Raw genomic sequence first — 18,366 nt, 5'->3', positions numbered from 1 at the left:
TTTCAGACAATGAGAAGCTTTTACATTAATATCTTTGTAAGCCTTGTTGTGATAGAATTGTCTCTGAAGAGCAGTCTCTTTCTTGCTCCTGCTGACACACACAGTGATAAGATCATCAAGTAATTATATAGTGCTGTAATGACTTTCTGGGTTTCTTCTCTGTGGGTTTTGCCACTGATTTGTAGATTCCCTTTCTGGTAGATTTTTATAATAGGGAACTGAATTATTCAACATTTTGTTATCAGAAAATTTTCAAGATATCCCTTATGTTTGTAAAAAATACCAAGGTATAGAAATGACAATGGTTTTCCATTGTGTTAGTCTACTAATTTTAAACAACAACTGAATAAAACCTGTTTGCTTTATTTTTCTTTGACAGCTTGGATGGTGTGGATTTTTTGGTATTTTCTGGCTAGAGCAGCTGGAGTTTTTTGCAGCAGATATTTTGCAATTAGGTTCTATGCTCCTCTATCTTCCTCCTCAGTGGCAAAAGTATAAGTCTGAAAAAGTGTCCCCTATATGAGCTCAGGGTGAGATAAGAAGCTTTTGGTAGGGGAAACTTGTAGAGAATTTTGCAGGGACTTTGTTTCAATTTTGGAAGGGGAAAGAGTGTTGTGTCCACTCTTCTAAAGACAGTTTGGACTTGCCCTGGTTGTTGCTGGTTCACTTTAATGTTGCTCTCCTGCCAAACTGGAGCAGAACAAGGGTCTGTTGCAGTGGTTAGCCAGCCCTGGTCGGCCACTCATGTGCACATGGAGTCTCAATGCACAGAAAACCAAATGCCAGGATTGCTCTTCTGTTAGTCTTTGCCAGCTGCACAGCAGCTCTCAGCTGATGCAAATGGTGCTGGTAGCACATTCTGTATGTAACACCAGTCTCTTCGCTGCCACTTCCCACTAGCTACCTGTGGGTTTGGGTGCTTTGGAGGTACACTTCCTAAGATGTCACTTTCCCTGCCACCTGCAGAGACAGGATGCAAAAGGGGAAGCTTATGGGTCCAAGGAGGGCTTTGAGGAAACCAGCTCTGAGACTCTAGCAGCACTGAAGCTCTGACATTCATGCCCAGTGGCACTTTGTCATATTAAAATTTAATAGGCTTCAGGACATAAAGTGAGATGTATTTGTTCTGACACACTTTTAATTAAGGTTTTTATCAAATTAGTTTAGTTTAATTTTTATTTGACATTGGCCATTCCTTCTTTGGGATTCTGTAGGTCTGAAAAGCTTTCAGGTAGGGCTTTAATTGCAGCCTTTTCGATGTAATTATTAATTGTGTATTACATGGGAACGAAGCTGGTTCTTTTAAGTTAGCACAGTATAAACACTTCATACTCTCATCTGCTGTGCTAATGCACAGGACTGGGATCCACATCACAATACATTGTCTCCATTCTCTGTACTGCAACAAAGACTATTTACTCAGTTTAGTGGCAGCTGCAGCACGGAAGTAATTGGGGCTTGAAAAGTCTCCGTGGGTATCATTAATTTATCACTAGATTTTAGTCTTAGGAGGTACCTAAATGCCAATAACAACATAAAAACGTATTTAAAGGCAAACTGATTGGATTACATAATAAATAGATTGATCAGATTAATCTCAAATCCGTTTATTTTTAGACATGTATTATTAGTTATGCAGAACATGGAGTCACCTGATGTGCATGTGTGGAACAGAATCTTTGTATGTCATTCTGAGTTGTTAGCTGCTAACTCTTTGAAATCAGGCAAAATATTTAAGCTGAGAAAAATGAATAATACAGGAAATCTTTAGAGAGAACTGGAATCGGTCATGAGATTAATGATATATCCGAGGGTGCCTTAAATAAAATAGCCCAAAGGTACAAAAAAGGCAAAATTACGTTGGGAGAAGATTTAGTAATAAGTGGGGGGGAACAGATATGAAATTAAGGATGCTGAGTAGTGGGTGGGGATAAGCTCATTTTATGTAACAAGATAATTTAAAAAGTGAAATACAAAAATAGCTGGAAAACTGAAAAATAACTGCATTGCAGCTTTCATATGTTCACAGCTCTTCCAAAGAGCTTGAAGTCTATAATTTGAAGCAGCAATGAGGAACTATTCACCTGATATGCAAGCACGCCAGGGCTTAAATCCTCCAATCTTTCTCCCATCATGTAACAGAAAATATGCTCACCGCACAACTAAAGAGCTGGTGTCCCCTGCCTGCCTGTTCACATGCTGTGGACAGCAAGTGTTGCAGTCATAGAGTGAATGTGTTTGTAGTCTGGTAGTAAGGGGAGCTCTGTAAGCCCATAGGAAAATAAATAACAAGAAGGATAGCATGACGTTCCTGTGGCCCTTGCCTCCTTTCTCTCCCAGAGGACATGCAGAGAAGACCTTGCAGTCCAGGTTGCTGAGCTGTGGATTTCCTGGAGCGTTCAATCCACACACTCCCCAAACTGCAGAATGGCTTTCTAGCTTTCTGGTTCATTTTTATTCTGCAAAGCTGCAGTCCTGTCTAAAGACAATGGCTGGTTTGAGCTGGAAGTGTTGGAGTTGCTATTGATCTGGGTATGCAAGATGGCCATTTCTTTTGGGGAGGGAGTCTTTTGCCTTAGCATTAGTGTAGGTTTAAAATAACTATATAATTTTAAGAGTAGGGAGCATCACTACTTTTTGAAATTGTGTACATTTGGTTTGCATTTTCCAGGAGAAATCAGCTTCAGTGCTTTTGTTTGCTGTAGAAACACAACAGTAATTTCTGCTGAACTGCTTCTCAGAGGTAGGCAGCTGTGAATCATCCAGCAGTGATGAGGGGCATCAGCCACACATACACTTTGTGAAATGACTAGAAAATACTTTCCAAACTTTTCAATTGCCTAAAATGTCACTGAATCATACTAGATATAGCTAAGGAAACTTTCACTGCCAGAGTGGTGTTTTGGTCTTGTCACACGTACCTGAGAATACATACATCACACAAGTAATAGGAACAATATTGTGAAGCTGATGTTTCATTATTTAAAGGATTAATCATGCAATATGTATGACTTTTTGGAAAAAAATATATATAGCAGCATAGCTATTGTTGTAGCAATAATGGAAGGGAACATAAAAGAGTGATAGCTATAACAGAAAATGTGAGCAGAGATGTGAGTTCCAGTTTGTTATGCTTGGTGCTTTGGTCAATAATCTATAGTGTACATATATTTCTGTAGTAAATAAAACCCTGAAAACAGTGCTTTTCTATTATCTTGCAAATCCCTTGTGTGGGAGTAAGCTCCTGCAGGAGTGCTACTGAACAGGTGTCATCCTCTTTCATTCCCACACTGCTCCCAAATCAGAATAATTTGTAGTTCTTATAACCAAGACCTCCTGGAAGAAATTAACAAACATTCCCCCTGTACAATATTGAATTAGCATTCTGCATCATCTGTGGCCAATCCCAGAAGACATTTGCATCTGTATGGGATCAGTATACATATACATCAAATTATTAAGCATGGATGCAGAGTTTTTTGTTAAGTGACAATGTTTTAGTTTGTCAAGTATTGATGGTATTTAAACTGAACAGATGGAAATTTCTGATCTAGTAGTATTTTAAAAATCAAGCCTGTGACCATATTTCCAGAGCAAAATAAAATTTCTGTGAGATTTATATATTGTGCTTTATAGTAACGTTCAGAAATCCAAATTTTGTTACATGTTCATGGATACTTGGGACTTTTGAGTGGGAAGCAAACAGTACCAAAAATCACATCTGTACCCGTGCACTTGGTATCATTCAGTACTGTTATCCAGCATTTAAAAAGTAGTTCCACATGGTTGTTTCTTGTGGGTCAGCAGCAGGGTTAGGGCAGAGGTAGGAAACATCAAACTGCTTCATGACTCATATTATTAAGGCTGTAGTGGGAACCTGCTTACTTCTCTGAGCAACAGTATTTGGTAGAAGCTTGCCACTGTGGCTGATTCCAGGTATTTATTGGCATACTGTTACCTACTGCCTGGAACAGCAAACGTTTTCCCACCTATTTTGTCTAGTCACGTGTTTTATGGAAACTTGTGCAACCATTTTTGTAATGCTTTTTGCACGTTTTCCTCTTTTTCTCCTTTTTACGGCTTCCGCAATAATGATGCAAGTTTATACACATTTCAATTATTTTGGCTGAATACTTTTTTATCACTTTATTAATTGCCTTGTGGATGAAAGAAAACAAAATTTTTGCATAAAAATACTTTTATTTTGAAGAACTCTACGTCAACCTTTTATGTTAGTTTCACATACCCCAGTGTACGGTACCACCACAGAATTGGAACAGTAACAAACACCTCTGTCATGTTTATTCTGCTTTCATGGCATGTGTGAAAGAAGTGCATCACATTATCTAATACACTTACATGATATTCTCTTGGCTTACACAGACAATATTTTTATAATTTTGTTTGTATAAAGGGTGTTTAATACCAAAATTCTGAAATAGTGTTTGGCTGTTCTCCTTCTCCAACTGATTCTTATCCTCGAAAAGTTATTTATGGTCAGTCTGAAATACAGATATTGCATGCCTGACTTGGGTTAAGCTAAGCATAACTCAGAGCTGCTACTAAATGCTTCTGTTCAAGTGCAAAATAAAAACATTTTGTCTTCTTCATATAAAAACCCAAAACCTGTGATGTGATAGTAGTGGACATTAGTCTGACAGTTTAGCCTATGATTCTTCAGTGCAGTGATCCTGTTATTGTTATTTGTGCACAGTAGTCTTGGTCATGGATCAGGTTCCAACTCACACTGTGTAAAGAGAGAGTTCATGATGGGAAACTAGCAGTGTTGTGAGTACTAGCCTCCAGCTGTGAGTAAATTCTTACTTCTGTGTCATGTAAATATTGCTGTGCTAGTATGAGTATCAATCAGGTGAAAAAAAGGCAGCATGGATTTTCGTGTTTGTTTTTGTTCAGTATTAACACATATGCAATCCCTCTCTGGAATTGTATCAGTCTCAAAATGAGTTTGCAAGGAAACTTTTGAACATCGGTTTAAACAGAGCATTGTTCCAGCTAATCATACACTGCAAAAGAAGAATCTTGAAGTTAGGGAAAAGCATCTTTTCCAATCCTATATAAGAAAAACTTGAGAGCTTGATGCCAGTAATTAAAAAAAAAAAAAAAAAAGAAACAGACAACAGCATAACAGAAAAAGGAAAAATCCACAGGTTATCAGGTCTAACATGGATCAAGAACATGGCCAGCAGCTACAATGGACTCTTCTCATTATTTTTGATACATGGGTAAGATTTCTAACAGAAGAGAAAGATATTCTCTTTAAGTATTGCAATATTTACTTAACCTCCATGTATAGAGAATAAGAATTTCATATTACTATGTGACCAAGAGAAAGGAGATTAGGAAATAGCTGAAAGTTATTTTTGTTCAGGCTGCTCTGCTTGTTGTGCCAAGCAGATCCTTGACTGCCCACCTGGGAGGGCAAAATATGTTAGTAAATGCAAGGCAACAACTTCAGCCTTTGTATCGCAGATAGCTGAAGGTAGGAGCAGGGTCACAGAGCACCAGAAACTGAGATAACAACAGTCCTTGGACTAATGTGTTCTGCCACTGATAAATGTTCATGAACTGAGGAGCATTTTAACCATTCTGAAAATAATTGTCATATTCTGTTCCATGTAAGCATTTTAAATGGTTACAGAAATGCTCATTTTTCTGTAATCAGCCTATTGTGGAAGTATAGAAAACAGTGACTAATATTTTTGTTTGTTTGTTTCTGCTAAGGACGAAGGCTCTTTTGAATATTTTGATTAAGTTCAATTTCAGCATCCTTAAGTACTTACTTAAGTCTCAAAGATAAACTATTTTGTAGAGTATATTAATTTAGCATTTTATGATCACAATTGTATGAGCATTAGTTCTGAAAAATGACATGCCAAGAAAATTACATCAGTATAAAATCCAGTCAATATATTAGCAGATTCCTTTATAAAAATGGCGCCATAAAATTTTTAAAAACATTTTTAAATTTTTTTTTCCAACAGTAAAGATGCAGAGTGTCTTTCTCTGTGCACAGCGTGCATTTGCAGTATATCTCATATATTGCAGAAAATACAGATCCATGGGTTCTATCATATTGGTAAACACTGCTGACTTCAGACCTAAGCAGCCCTCTTATGGACTTGTTGCTGTAAGGGCCTGAAAAGTGTGTGCAGTGTCTGTCACGCTTAATATGCATGAGCATCAGATTGCAAAAAAGAGGTTAAAGTCTCAACAGTAAATGACTTCCCTGGTACAAGGTGGGGGGTTTAGATGCTGGAGGGGGACGTGGACTATCCTGCTCAAGTGAGAAAGAAAGAGCAAGTAAAAAGTTACTCACATAATGAAAACAGTACATTCCTAACATGTATTTATATTGATGTTTAGATCTGAACAAGACAAATTCTCGTGAGGGAAGAAACACTTTTCATTTCTCCTTGGGCCTTAAATTGAACTTCAGATTGCAAGATGGAAAAATCATTATTAGGGAATTGGTCTAGGGATGAACATGAACCTGATTTTCTAGTTCAGCAAGACTTGTTCAATCATGTCAGTGTGTGTGAAAGGTGATGTAGAGTGCTACTGGACTATCAAGACTATACAAATTCAGCACAGATGTAAACGATTCAGCCAAATGCTGTGACCAGGTCTAAAACAAAGGTGATGCCATTATTTTTGAACAACCGAGTATGTCACGTCATTTGTTCAAGGAGTGATCCCGGTATTTTAGATGTTGGGTGGTATGTTTAGGGTTGGCTTTTCAAATTTCATCAAGTATGCCTTTTCACTTGCTGGTCTTGGTGTGTCTGGTGGACCTGATGATTGACAGGCAGACTGATTCAAAAATAAATTGAGATGTCACTAGGGCTTTTATCAAAGAGGAAAATATTATCATTGGTTTTGCTTAGATTAGGAAGCTGAGAGCAGATAAACAGAGAACAAAACAACAAAAAAAAATCAGGAAAAAAGAGAAAAGTGTGTCAGAATTATCCCAATGCAGCAGGTAGTTGTTCTGGTCTGGTGGATATACTGTGCTGCAATATCTGAAGCAGTGCCCCTGTTGTGATTCATTATCACTATATAGAACGATTGAAATTAATAACGAAAGACAATCATAAACTGATGATAGAAATTCTGGTGTTCCTACATGGTTTTATAACTAAGTGGCTAAATAACTGTTTTGTGGAGATAATTCCATTATAGAGATAACAAAAGTAACCTTTACAGATAAGTAGTTACATAATTTAGTCTGGTAGGGCATTATTGGCCTAATTCTCTGCTTATCTGAACAGATAAAATTTCACCACCGATGACGATGATGTGCCCATTTATTCTAGCAGGGAGCTGTGCACAGTTTTAAATTATCTGATGTTGTCTGAAGTGCCTCCTTGTCTTTGCCTTGTTAGAATCAGTTTCTCACCGGGGTTGCTTCAAAGGCAGCTTTGGGCAGCACAATTGGTTTTTGTGGCCTGGGGGCCGAGCCTGGGATCAGGACGTAGCAGGGTGCTGGCTAGCATCTAAATATGTAACACAGCATGGGCCTTATTCTTCCTTTGTAGGAGAGAACCACTTAATTTTCACTGATCAGCGGTCTTTGTCTCTTGAGCACTAGCTGAGGAATTGTGTTTCCACGACCATAAACGCTGTAATTGTGCCTGCCTTTACTTTATATGTGTCATGCAGAGCTGTTACTCAAACAAAAGTCCCACTGACTCACCTCGTGTGCACTGCCCATGTGCTTGTTCTGCCATAACTCAGTCTGCAACAGATGTAGCCAATTCCTGTTTCTCAGGTTATCTACGTTTTTTTGTATGCGGCATTTTTAACTGGCAGTAAATCCAATCTGGGGTGCCTTGTTTGTGCAAAAATGCCAGAGGAGGATGGGCAAACACTGATTGTGGAAAAGAAATTTTTATTTCTATTACAGGAGAGAAATTCTCTCAGGCACATGGTGTGACTCTTGGGAATAGTGCTGTGCAGGGGCAGGAGTTGGACTCCATGATCCTTGTGGGTCTCTTCCAACTCAACTCACTGTGATTCTGTGAAAATAACAGTGTTCACAGAAGCGTTTAAGAAATCAAGACAACAGTTTAGAAAAAGGGCATCTTTAGGCGCCTCTGAGTTCCTCAAAACTCTGACTTCCTCAAAACTTGATACTACCAAGGTTTTTACTCCTGGGGATGAAGGATTTTCAAATTCTGTGTTTGGAGAGGGTAAACTCCATTTGGAGCAGGGTGGAGAATCTCATTCCCAGAGGAGTCCTTTCCTACACTAGGTTAGCAGCTACTAGAGCATAACCATGCCCAAATTATTCCATTCTTGTAAGTAACTAAATATTCATTGGAGAAGGCACTTCAACCACTTTCACCCTCCTTTCAGGTAAACTAGTTAGCTATTAGGTTCAGTGCTCCTTCCTCACTGTTGTCTCACTCTGGTTGTTTGTTTGTTGGGGAATGTTTGTTTGCTTTGTAAGAAAAGGACAAACAGGCTGACTCCTTGATCCCTTTAAAGGATAAAAAAAAATATGATGCAAAGACTAGCTATCTGGCTTCCTGAATTTTTCAAGAAAAGTCACATTTGAAATAGTCAACTGGTTTTATTGACCCTAGGCCTGGAATATGGGTTGCTGTTCTTTGAGCTTATTTGATTAATTCTGCTAGGACTTAAATCATCTAGTACTTTGGAAAACATACAGAGGACCACAAAGATAGAGAGAACCTTTGCCGTGCTTCTCCTAAATATGATTTTGAAAAAGTTACTGCAATCAACAGGTAAGAAAAGTTACATTCTTTAGAGGAAGCTCAGTATATTCTGTATCATCATTGTACCAAGCTGAATCTATGGTGATGTGAGTAGCTTGTAATAGCTTTGAATACTTCTATAAAATTTTACTTCACGTAATGTTGGTCAACTGTAAAATTTTTCTCAATTAGTGAATCAAGTTTTGTATTCTGCAATAGCTGTGTTACTGTGCTATTTTCAGTTCTTAGCATGAAATAGTGAAAATTAAGTCATGTGGGAATGCTACCACGTAAGCAGAGATTTCCAGAATCCTTACATGAAGAAAGACTGTATCACTTTCACACATAGCTTTTAGTAGGTTTTTGGAGTTTGCTGGATTTCTTTAAATTCTGTCAAAGCCCCTCAGAGCAATGAGGACAGTTGATAATATAAATAATAAGAGAGTCATTTTACAAGATCTAATGTGAAACCAGCTTAGAGCATATGAGGCAATAAAGCTGGCTAAAGTCCATTAATCTGGTTTGTTGTCTTTCTAAAAGACCCTCCTTAGCTGGGCAAGAAGATACTATCTTGGTGAAGTAATAATGTGGTGAAATAGGGTACATGAATGCTAAAGAACAGACTAATGGGTCACTGTTGTCCCTTTTCTTTTACATGTACAAATAAAATTCAGTGAAAAATAAACAAGGAAGCTTGTCTACTGAATTCTGGAAGGAAATGTCTTCATTCAGGTTGCAGCCATGGCAACAATCCGTTGAATTCAAATGTCCTGTACTATGAATCAATTCAATGAAATGATGATCTGGATATTTACTGCTCCCTGAAAGTCTCTCTTAAAGAGATTGATTCAATTTTATAGAGCACAATATAAACAGGTATGCGATAGTTACCTTCTACAGTTAGAACATAAAGAGAAAGCAGGAGAAACCATGATCCAAGTTTTTATTCCATGTTAACAAAACGGGGAAAGAAACCTGGTGTTTGTAGCTGAGCATGAAAAAATGCAGAGGTCTCACAGGTGCTGCACATCTGTGTGAGGGGATACTAGATTAGTCAGGAATCTTTGGGTTAATAGTTAAATTGCAGGCAGAGCTTTTCCCCTACTACTTCCCCATGTCCCTTTCTAAACAGCAGAGAAGGACAGATTCTTTCTGAGTGATCCAGGGGAAGAGCATAACCCAGGTGCTGCTCGCCTCATGACTCTGTGAGACCACCTGCTTGAGGAGCCACCAGTCATGCACTGAGTCAGTGCTGTCTTGTGTCCGTTCCTTTTGCTTGCCACCCTTCTTTCACACTTGCCTGAGCTCAGAGGTTGATTTTCAACAAAACTAAAGCAAAATAGACAAGCAGCATCTGAGAATTGTGTCACAGCTATTTTGCTGTGGAAACTGCAGGGAGAGTTTTTTGTGTCCAGCACTTCAAAATCCTACCTTTGTCTGATTAGTCTTCTAAATTGCTTTATTTTCTCCCCAGGAGGAAACCTAAATAATAATGGAGAAAAGAGCTTTCTATTGCACTTTAAGCTGGAAGAGGACTATAGAAAATTTAGTGATAAGTCTCCCAACAGTAAAAACAGTGTAACACAGATTGCAGTAGCTAGAAAAATATTTACCAAAATGGTGGCAACCTGAGTGAGTTCATGCTGACCTGACAGAGAGTCAACCAGTACGGTTCTGGTTGGGTTTCAATGTCTGTTTTGATGTTTTCCTCAGTTCAGGATGATAGTGATGCCACTATCCGAGGAGGACACCATGAATTTTCTGAAGACTTTATTTTGATTGATTTCAATTTCACTCAGTTCTGAAAATTTCCTGGGGAAAATGTCAAGCAAAACAACAAGTAAAAGCCCTTCTCAATTATGCTTTTCAAGCTTTTATCACTGCAAGCTGACAGTGGTTGCAATGGGAAATAATACATAAGGAAAAGGTCACAAGCAGCTCAGTTTTAGAGCATGCTGTTGGTAAAGAGGAGATAGTTGTGATATTGCCAAGCCTAGGTTCCCAGATTTTTGCTCGTGACTTAAAAATAAATACACTTTAAGTGTATTAATTAAATAAATTACTTTTGACTTGAAGCTTTGGATTCAGTGCTTTCAGACTTTTATTTCTAGCCATGAGGGTTAGAGAAGTTTTTTGGTTTTTTTAAATGCAAGCTGCAAATCTCTGATGGTAACATAATGCTGGGAAACTGAGGCTTCAAGAAATATACTCAGTATCTCAGGGACTGTGATAAAACCACAGGGGTTGGCAGTGGTGGATATTTTTACAATTTGCATAGTGATTTTGCAGTCTCACTTCTCAGCTGATATAGTACCTCCAGGAGCTGATTGCTGGCTTGACTATCAATCAACGCCAGAATTCTTCAGTGGGTTACCTCTGGTCAGTAAACAGACTGATGCCTTTGAATAAGGTCAAGAATAAGATCCATACTGAAAGAGAAGATGGATGCAAAAGCAAACCTAACCCCAAGAATCATAAGCAAGTAGAAAGGTTTTAAAAATAAATTTTTATATTTATATATATAAAAGTTCCAAATTTAAAAGCATAGAATTTTATATGATTGCTTTGCAGAGATCTTGGCACCTAGTTTGGGGCAGTACTCTGGTGTTTAATATCTGACTTTACAGTTTGCTCATGCCATGGTGCACGAACAAGAGGCTGTCAGAACAAAAGGATTCTGCCTGCATTTTGCTGGAAACCCTAACATTAAGATCAGCTGCATCTTGGATGAAGAGCCTCAGGACAAAACACTAACTTTCACTCTCATTGAAGCAACAATTCTTTTAAACTGCCTTTGCCTTCTGATAGATACACTTTTTTCAAAATAAAAGACCTTATCTTTGAAGGCAGCTAAAACTCTCCGAAAGCTGGTGTATAAGGTGATTAAGAACATCCAAAAACTTTTGGACTGTTATGGCAATGCAGTAGAAAATAGGTTGTCATTCAAAGTGGCCCCAACAATTTTTCCCTAAAATATGTTAGGTTTCTGGATAATAATAACAACCTTTTTGAGGGTAGACTGCTTTCCTTCACTCAGGAGATCAGCCATTCTTCAAAGCAAAGAAGTTTTAGCTAAAAGTTTCTAAGGTTCCTAGTACTGTATTCTGGCCTAGTCGATAACTGCAAGTGATAAAAGGTTTTCTCTCAGCCTTTGTGTTCTCTGGCTGCATTAGAAACTAAACGGAGATATATGATATGACACAGCAGGCTTTTTAATCCTTTAGAAATGGTTAGCAAAGTCACCTCTTTACCTATAAAAAGTAAAACATATGAAGTTGGGCTATAGGGTTTTTGGGTTTTTTAAGTACATGTCAATTCTTTTTGTAATCTACTGTATTTTCACAGTCAGGGGCTGGGTGAAGGACAGTACTTTAACATAACGAGACATGTTTATGGCAAGTTCAAAAGTTTATGAAACAAAGGTGCTGATAATTCAGGGAGAAGCAGGAAAATAAAGAGCCTTTGAAAAGCTTCTGTGGGTTTTGCTTAGAGCCCTGCCTGGAATTTGCTATGGTTAGAATGACAGGGATGCTAAGAAAAATAAATCTGAAATGCTGCAGTGCACTGCATAGCGTGTTGTAGGCAAATTTATATAAGAGAGCTCATTTTAAAGCTTGAAAGGCACTTTAAGCCATTCTTTTGTGAAAACCTAATTGAGATCCAAATGTGTGACAGTAAGACTCAGAGCTTATCTTCTATTGGATTTGAGGAAAAGTTGATTGACAGAAATTTTTTGCAGTATGAAAGCTCTATTTTTCATACCTTTTCACTGTTTTTCTGTGCAATCTGCAACTTTTGCTGTAAATGTGGTGTTACTCCTTAGGCACCATCTCTTAATTGAACAATACTACTCTATAGATGAGCAATATCTATGACAAAATATGTGGTAACTGTCTTGCAAAGGAAAATCTAGTGAACTTAATTCAAAGTTAGATCTCAGTTAAATATTCTGCCCTGCTTGTCTCCTTTCAATAAGTAGCACAGATACAAATGCCATAACCTGAAATGGAAGCGAACAGGGCTTCAAACCATACCATTCCCTATTCCCCTTAAATTTCTGTCCAGCACACCAGCATTTCTTACCAGACACAAACATAACTGAGAAAATGGGATGTAACCTCCTTGTTGACTCCAAGCTAAAAATAATAGAAAAATGAACTCAAATACTCAAATTAGCAGCAAGGTGATTGTAGGCTGAGTTGCCCAATTCCATCCTCTGGGTGCCACCACATTGCCTTTCAGAGTGAATCAGTCTGAATTTAGCTTCAGCCAGAGGGCTTTCCCAGGCCCCAGAGTCCAGTTTCCAGACTCCCACTGGTGATAAATGCTTACTGGTGTGACGCCCTGTGAATATTTATGTTCTTACACTACTGGCTGATGTCATGACTTGTGAGCTTCTGCTTTACCTTCCTTTGATTTTGGGGGTGAAACGGGGTATCATGATACATCTTCAGCTGTATTATACACAGTTTTTATTTGCTAATGTTGATACAGTTTATGGGTATTTGAATAGTTAAGACAGGCTTTCAGAAAAACAGCACACTGGGAGCTGACAACAGTATTCAACTACAGCATCTTACCAAGAAAGGAGAAAATATAACAATGAAATCAATATGCTAGAGGGTGAGCACTATATAATTAGGAAGCTGCAGCTTTATTCTTGCCTCAAAAGCTGTAGAAAGCCGTGAGTACTGTTCTATTTCTGCATTCCCTCAGCTGCTGCTTATTTTTACTGAGACAACCTGCTGGTTGACAGAATCCTACTGATTTTCTTCCCGTGAATGAATAGAAGACATACATGCAATCTTCTTTTTTATTGTTAGTCTACCACCTTTCAGAAACCACCTTTCCTCTCCAAAGAGGTGGTAATACTTCCATGGGCAAAATATTATTTCCGCCACTATTTGTTTAACGCTTTGCATTAAGTTCTGTGGGGAGACCACCCCATTCATTTTGGTTGAATGAGAGAAGGGTTGCCATGGGAGCCTAATGGCTGAGGATAAGAAAAATGTGTGTATGTGTCAGTTTCTGACCCATTCCAACCAATGACAGCAATCACATGTGACGTGGAAGGTTACTAAGGCTGAAATGCTGGTGTTGCTTAACGCCAGTTAACAATGGCTTAACCATGTATCCATCTCATTGCGTTTTCTTTCTCTTAAGACTGTTTTCTTTCTGTGAAATAACCTGCTAAGAACAAATCTTCTTTGGATTTCAAAATAGAAACCTGAACTTACCTATACCATGATTTTGTTAAGCCTCCTAACCTGCAGTGGTTGCGTACTTCGGCAGCATGAGAGCAGGTGGTGGGATGGTTGTGCTGTGGGCTGCTGAGGAGCAGGAGGGGATATGGCGCATCGGTCTTTATGTGGGGCTGGCACGTGGGTACAGGCACAGCAGTCCTTCCTCTTTCTTGGGATGGCATCTGCAGTGCCTGCATCTTGTGGGCATCCGCCATCTCACAGCATCTGCCATGCAGAGAATAGAGACAGATCTTTTCATAGGGCAGTTCATCAGGCTGAGTTTGGACTCCAAATGCCATGCAATGGAAGTAAGACTTTCCCACCTTTTACAGGCTATGAACTGGCATGCCCTGCAGATCTGGCCCTCATTCACACACAGCAGATACAAAATCTATGGATTTCAATCATGTCTACATGGAATTGCATCCTTTTGCCAATGCCATAATAGATTAATTACCTTATAGATTTTCTCTAATAAGGAATGCTCAGAATAGATCCATGCACATATGCAGAAGTGTAATTGCAAGTCCTCTGTTCTGCCTCTACAAAGAGCTGAATCATTAGCAAACATTGTATTTCAGCTGAGATTTTCTATGGACTACAAGGCTGATCACAAGAAGTGGAACAGTGACTATATCTGTGATTAGGGGAAATCTTGGTGGAAGGACCAGACTGGATGTAAACCAAAATTTATGTCAAGAGCAATTTAAACTCTACTGCAGTCAAATGCTGTCTTTCCAGCCAAAAAGAATGTGTTAAAAACATTTGAAGCTGATCATTGATACGTGTCTTGGGATCATTTCCCTCTGCAGCAATAAAGAAATGTAAGGAACAGGGTGTGCTCATATACGTAAATCCTGTTTGGACCTATACTGCAGTAAGAAGCATGATAAAAGTAAAAAGGAGGTAGTCACTCCTACTGCCAGGGATTTGTTTTTTAATTATTATTTACTTTGTTTCCTCAATCACTTTGCTTTACTCATTTGGCTGGGAGGCAAGCGCGTTCCCTGCTGATTTATCTCCGCTCAGCCGGAGGCTTTTGCTACTCGGTTTGATTCCTAATATGGTAGCGACAGCAGATTTTGTCTGACTTCCAGAGGGCTCCTCTCAGCTCCTGGAATGCAGCAGGGAAAGAGTCCTGCAGAGGCCAACAAAGACAGTTGTTGCATTAATACTAATAAGGATCAGAAAATGGGCTTCCCCACATGTGCTGAAATTCCTGTTTTTACTACTATCTAAATCACCACGTTTCCCTTACTTTATGGTAAGGCTACAAATTGTTTCCCATTACCCAGCTGAATGGTCTTTCTTGGACACATCAGAAGGCCTGTTTTTCATGAAGTTTAGAAAAGATCTACTTCATCACAATGAAGTTTTTTATGTTAGTGTATGACTTGAGAGCATGCTGTCACAGTATCAGTGGATTCATTATAGCACAGAGGAATAATACATTGTGAGAACTGAAAAAACCTTAGGATTTCCTAGATTTTATTTTGTTTTTCTTGCCTATTTGATTCAACACTCAGCTTTTCAGTGGTCTGAAATAGCCACTGCTAGTAAACTTTTTTTTTTTTCCTTTTAATAAAAGTTCTTCAGGTAACAGTCTTATCAAACTCACCAAATTTAGAAATGGCCTTTGCTGATGACATACCAAAATCCAAAGGATTAAATTCCTCTACCAAGCAGGATCTCTAAAAGGTTAATGTGGAGTTGGAAATTAATTTCATTCCAAATACAGAACAATAGTGTGCAGTGACATGACTTTGTGATAAGCATTTGTTAAAGCTAAATCCTCCCTAAGCCCTCCAATTGTTTTCCTTTGTGTTGATGGCAAGCTAACCAGAGGCATTCCCTCATTCTCCCCCTTTCTCTTTCTCTCCCTCTCTCCTAAAAGTATCAGAAAAACAGGTTTATTGTTTGCTAAATCTGGCTTTTTTTTTTTTTAACTTAAAATCTCAGTTCTCCTTAGTATATTCTTTTTAATGTTTGTGATCTTCATTTTTAACAGGAGAGTGTTTTGTATTTCTGAAACCCACAAGTTAAGTATCACTGCTTGCTGATTGCCATTTGTGGGATATGCAGTAAACAGAAAGAATTTAAATTATTTCTTATTGCTGCTGAGTGACTGTCTTGACTGTCACTGTTCACAAGCAAAAAAAAAAGAGGGCTGTTGTCACCTAGGTACTGACTAATGCAGAGAAACGTTCAATAGGAATCTCCAGAGGGAAGCTGAAGCCTGCAACTCTGGGGGAATTGATTGCTTCATGTTCATACCAGTGATTGTTAACAGGAGCTAGGTGCCTTTGAAAATGGACCCATCTACAAATACTTGATACCTTTGAAAATCTGTTCTAAATTTGGTGAACACTGCTTGAAAAGAGTACTAGTTTGTAAGGTTAGTTTCCCTATAATTATTTCTATTCTGTTATACATGAATACTTCCTCGGCTTGGAAGCAGTGTCATCCACTTTTCCTTTACTATGGTTTCTAACTATCGACTCCAAATAAAAACACCAGTTTCACTCCTCTGTCATCCCCTTCTTCCTCCTCCTCCTCATCTAGTAACTACTAACACTCAGGCTTATCTTTTCAAATACTCCTCCTTTCGATTCTGAAGAACCAAAGGGTTTCAGAAATTCACGTGTGCTTTTTGGATTCCTGGGTTATTTGGTTTTATGACAGATCCTGATCCATTGACTAGACTGCATCAAGATCTTGTTCAATGGAGTAGAAGGCAGAAATATGCTGAGCTGCCCAGATTCAATCTGGTTTGGCAGTGAAGCACACTCCACCACTTTTGTACCAAATTGGCTATCTGCTGTATAAATTTGTAGCAGGTATCTGAGCTGAAAACTATCATGTACCCTTGGATTTCTGAAAGATTGTGTCACGTTTGACTGCCTTTTAAACTGAAGTGGTGTACAGTCAGTGGCAAACATGTCAGTCAAATATCCATTTGTGCCATTAACTGACTGGGACAATTTGACAAACAATTTGGGGCGTGAGCTCTTGGTCATGTTAAAAATTCTTCCATCTCTCACCTAATGGCACCATTTTTCAAGTTACCTGTCCTCTTGTCTTACAGCAGGACTAATGTTCTCAGCAGCAGAGTGTTCTTAATGCAGATGCTGTTGGCCTTGAATGCTTGTTCTTTTCCTTGAATCTTAGCTCTTAAATAACTCATCTTGTTCTTTCTTGTAACTTGTCTGGAGTTAAAAAACAAAGTAAACAGTTTGTTCTTCCAAGGACTTCAGCACTTCCCTGACTCTTCAGTAAACATAATCTCAATGTTACTCTTGTCTAAGTAAAAATTTGCCTTAAGTTTCAGGTCACTGCTTCTCATTATGTGTAATCGACAGCAATGTGAGCAGGCGTGCAGCCTCCCAGCCCTTCCTCTGCAAGTACTCAAGTTAAAAATCTGACCTTCAGGCTTTTAAAACCTGGGGGGTTTGGGGATTCTAAAAAACAGGTTTTCACTCAGCTGTCATTTTTGAAAAACAGATATAATTTAGCTGAACTCAGTTGAAATTGCTGATAAATTTAACCTACCCTTGTAATTTCTCATGGTGGGATTGAGATGAAGATATTGTCCATCCCAATAAAATCTGATTTTGATCTCTTTTTCCTTACTGTGGTTAAATTTAATCCCAAACAAAACCGGTTTTCCCAACAATATTGGGAAACATCATCGAGAAGAGCCCTTTCCACTCTCGGAGCAGGTGCAGCTCTTGCCTTGCAGTGTTCCAGGAGTCTTCTCACTGCCAGGAAGCCCTCAGCTAAGCTTGTCCTTAGCTGTGGCTCTGAGCAGGGAATAGGGAAAGGTTTCTTGTGGCCTCTGTGTTTAAAGAAGTTCAAAAAACTAACTGTATCGTGGGCTGCCTTAGGTTTCCTATATGGGATGGGTGGTCTGTGTGTTGAGGCAATAAACAGTTTGATCCTCTAAGTCATGCTAAAATTAGGTGCCACAAATAGCCTATATGAATTCTGAAAATCCTGCTTAACAGACACTGGATATGTTGGGAGGCAGGGATAGGAGGGGAAAGAGAGCTGTTGAGTATTTTCTGCAAGTAATTCTGAATGCATATTTTGTAGGCTAAAAGCAAGACTACAATTATGTATCTTCTTCCTTCCATTTATGGTTTTTTCCTTGAAGCTCAAATCCAACAGAAAAATAATGAAAACAAAATGAGAACTAAGATTTATATAAACTTCGCAGGTAGAAAAAGTACTGAGTATTATTTTAAATTGAGACAGAGAACTGGATGCTGATAGAATCCTTTTATACGTGCAGCCACTGATAAATGAAATGTAGTTTGAAAGTCTTGATATGCTCTTAAAATAAATATCAATCTTGATAAAGCACAATTAGGGTTGGTTTCTCAGCT

At 38.6% G+C, this 18,366-nt stretch overlaps 1 protein-coding gene across 6 annotated transcripts in view; it reads left to right on the top strand.

Moving 5' to 3' along the window:
- The window catches only part of SYT1 (synaptotagmin 1), a 338,128-nt gene that overhangs the window by 302,189 nt on the left and 17,573 nt on the right, over positions 1 to 18,366 (top strand). The window lies entirely within an intron of this gene.

This window comes from Corvus moneduloides, chromosome 4 (assembly GCF_009650955.1).
Source record: "Corvus moneduloides isolate bCorMon1 chromosome 4, bCorMon1.pri, whole genome shotgun sequence".
Taxonomy (NCBI): Eukaryota; Metazoa; Chordata; class Aves; order Passeriformes; family Corvidae; genus Corvus; species Corvus moneduloides.
The sequence above is the reverse complement of the archived record's forward strand: the minus strand, read 5'-3'. Positions and strand labels throughout refer to the sequence as shown.